Source organism: Nanorana parkeri, unplaced genomic scaffold (assembly GCF_000935625.1).
Source record: "Nanorana parkeri isolate BGI_ZX_2015 unplaced genomic scaffold, ASM93562v1 scaffold440, whole genome shotgun sequence".
Classification (NCBI taxonomy): Eukaryota; Metazoa; Chordata; class Amphibia; order Anura; family Dicroglossidae; genus Nanorana; species Nanorana parkeri.
Window position 1 is genome coordinate 983,861 of NW_017306708.1, and position 3,636 is coordinate 987,496.

Consider the following 3,636-nt stretch of genomic DNA (forward strand, 5'->3'; position numbering starts at 1 on the left):
CACACACTACGTAATTCCAAGTGGGGCTACCACTTATCTTTTGTTTTTCTCCTCATGCTGTCCATTTTCTTTCATTTGGACAAGGTAACAAATGCTGCCGCACTTACAAAAGGTAATTGTGTGGGATAATTTATATCACTTACCCCTCCTACTAGATGATGAGCTCTCCTGTATTGTCTTCCTCCCATTTTGTGAAGCGCTGCACAAACTGTTGTCACTATATAAATCCTGTATAATAAACACTTTTTTCTACAGGCCCCATTCACACACGAATCGGCCTGCACGTACAGCTCCGTGTGGGGCCGTACTAAGTAGCTGCCGGGAAGGACAGGTGTTTGCGTGTGATTAGAACGCAGCCCCCGTCCTTCTCTATGGGGCTACGCGGCCGTACGCCCTCCTACGCTCACCTCATTTGCAGGTCCGTAGGGTTGCGGGTTTTCTGGCCGGGACGCATACAGGATCCATTCCAGGGGCTTATGAATACAATAACCCGCACCCCTACGGATCTGCAAATGGAGGTGAGTGTACGGCCGTGTAGCCCCATAGAGAAGGACGGGGGCTGCGTTCTAATCACATGCAGCACCTGTCCTTCCCGGCAGCTACTTAGTACGGCCCCACACAGAGCTGTACGTGCAGGCCGATTCGTGTGTGAATGGGGCCATAACCTGTCCTGTTTATAATGACACAAACAAAAAAAACATTTGTACAAAACTAAAAAAAATGTGTGCGCATTGTCTACAACTAGTACAATCTGAGCTGTGACTAGAGATTTTGTAACTGCAGCATGACTTTAAACAAGGTTCTTGATAGGCTAAGAAGTAGAACATGAAAAGGCAGCCAATAGAATTACACGTCAAACAAGCAAGTTTTTTTTAGAATAATTCCTTTAGTATAATTATATTACAAAGTATACGCTCCAAAAGAGTAATTACATATGAAAATAAATATCTCAGAGGAGGGGGAAAAGGTCTCTGTTGGTAAAGCGATAATTTCAGTGTCCTGAAGCAGAAATGCTGTGTGATGTAGACACTCTTCTGCTGAATCTGCGCATGTCTTCTCAGGGGAGTGGTAGAGGCAAATGAAGGAGATTTTTGTTTCGGAATGTTCCAGGGCATCCTGCAGAAACAAAGGACAGCACATTTATTTATAGGAGAAACTATTCATCTACATGATTTGAAATCATCATTACAAATGCCAAGACTTATTGGTGTGACACAGCATTCTAACCTTTGCAAGACATCTCATGATACTTGCTCAACCAGTTTTTCCATTATAAGGTTGTTACACAACACCAAGTACTCTGCAGCTGATACCAGATATGGAATGTTAAAGGAAACCAGCATTGTGAGAAACCCGTAGGCTGCCATAGCTGACCAGTTTTAAAAAATGCTAGTTGTCTGGCTGCCCAGCATTAGCACTTTGATTCATAGATCCCGATCAATTAGTCAAGTGAAGACAAGCTCCTGAGCTCATTTGTTCAGGCCAAGGAGTGGAATGTATCAAAACTGGAGCATACAAAAGCTAGAGCAGCTGCCATGGCAACCAATCAACTTCTATCGCTCATTTTCAAAGTTTAACCCAGGGGTAGCCAAACTCTGGCCCTCCAGCTGAGGCAGAACTACAAATACCATGATGCATTGCAAGATTCTCACAGCCACGACTCGGAGAGAGATGCATCATGGGATTTGTAGTTTCACCACAGCTGGAGAGCCGGAGTTTGGCTACCATATTTTTCATATGGCTTTCCGTCACAAACATGCAGTGCTTGCTGCTCCCAAACGGTGTCACATACACAAATAGAAACTGACGAGAGGTTCTGACACTTCCAAACGTCATCCTAAACTAAAAAAGTTTGCCTTGAGTTAGGATGGCGATAGCCTTGGGCTCTACATGATAATTGATGATGGCAGCCCTCCGACTGCCAGAGCTAAAGGGGGGGAGAGGCTGTGGGTGGCAGTCTTGGAGTCTGGAGGATCAGGTAAAGCTGGCCATACACTATACCCATTCCGGACGATTTATGATGAACTGGTTGAAAATCGCAGTGAGTGCCACTGTAATGAAACCCTTTCAGCCGGTGATCTGTCCACACTGAGAACTTATCGAGTTCTGCGACCGCCTGACTTCCGGTTTCGTAACAACTAAGAGGTTTGCCGAAGAAAGCTGTTCTGCATGAGCGCCAGCCAAGGCATTGGCCTATACACATACAGCACAGCAATGAAGTAATAAAATGAACTAGGATCACACTAATCCAGCACGTTATTAATCTCACGTGCCCCACTCAATATGGCCGCCGCTTGAGTGGGGCAACTCAGATTGATAACGTGCTGGATTAGTGTGATCCTAGTTCATTTTATTACTTCATTGCTGTGCTGTATGTGTATAGGGCAACTTTCTTTGGCAAACGTCTTAGTTGTAACGAAACCGCAAGCCAGGCGGTCGCAGAACTCGATAAGTTCTCAGCGTTGACAGATGACCGGCATCCCTTGTTGCGGCCGGTCGGAAAATATTACAGTCTATTACAGTAAATATGCCAGCTTAAAAGGAGAACTATGGGGTCAGTGTTTTTCCCCATAGTTCTCCTTAGGGTAATGGGAGGACACAAACTAGCATCCTCCCGTTACCCTAAGCTCAGTATACCGCGAGCTACAGCTCGCGGTATACTGAGACGCCGCAGCCAGAGCGGATCCCGACGTAGATGACGGGATCCGCCCAGCTGCATGAGTGACAGCTGGCTCTGCCTATCTAGAGGCAGAGCCAGCTGTACCCGCCCCCTCCCCCGTCCGTTCCGCCAGTCAGTGCTGGCAGATCGGAGCGGGGAGAGGGGAATCCAGCAGAGAGCCGTGACAGGATCGAGAGGCGAGCGAACCCGGTATGTGTTCTCTCACCTCCCGATCTACTGAGCCGACCTGTGACAGTCTCATTGTCACAGGTCGGCTAGAACTATGAGGTGAGTGAAAAGCACTCACCTCATAGTTCTCCTTTAAGTAATAACCCTATACACAGGCCCCCTAGCCAATAATAAGCAGCTAACCTTCCAGTATAGGCATGGCCCCACTACAAAGGGAATGGAGATTTCTCATGGAGATAGGTTTACCTTTCTCCTCCACAGAGAGAATGTCTCCCATTTCTATAAATGTCCCTCCTGTTACCAGCAGCAGAACATAATAGAGGCCAACACTGAGTGACCCGCCTGACTAATCTTATAGCACTCACTCAGGGCAGCAGATAGATGAAGATGAACAGCACCAGGTCAAACAGTAAGAAGATCCAGATGTCGAACCAGTAGGAATGGGTGCACAGAGTCTGCAGACAGGCGTAAGCCTCCTTCCGCCGCTCCGCCAGCTCTGCGGGGACTCCGCCGGCTCCGCTCTCCTCCTTCTCCTGTGCTCTCTGGCGGCTCTCCATACTAGCCCGCTGTGCTGTACAAGTGGAGGCGGCGGCTGGCCTAGGGCAGACGTGACGGTCACGTGAAAGGAAGCCGTTCCCTCGTCTCTATGGTGAGCGGCGTGTTCTTCCCACTGTACCATAGAGACGTGCGGGAGGAGCGGCACATCAAGTCGCAGGCTTGGTTTTAGTCTAACTTGTGGAACTGGCTTCCTCACACCTAGGTCAAAGGTCACAGCTGATACAGGTACA

The 3,636-nt window shown here is 48.1% G+C and overlaps 1 long non-coding RNA gene across 1 annotated transcript in view; it reads right to left on the reverse strand.

Annotated features, from left to right (window-relative positions):
- Positions 1-3,364, reverse strand: part of LOC108790042 — a 14,956-nt gene extending 11,592 nt beyond the window's left edge. Inside the window, exons 1-2 of the long non-coding RNA XR_001941435.1 lie at positions 3,214-3,364; positions 1,215-1,222 (exon numbers count right to left, since the gene is read on the reverse strand). This is a non-coding gene — a long non-coding RNA (uncharacterized LOC108790042). The remainder of the gene's footprint in view (positions 1-1,214; positions 1,223-3,213) is intronic.
- Between the last annotated feature and the right edge of the window lie 272 nt (positions 3,365-3,636).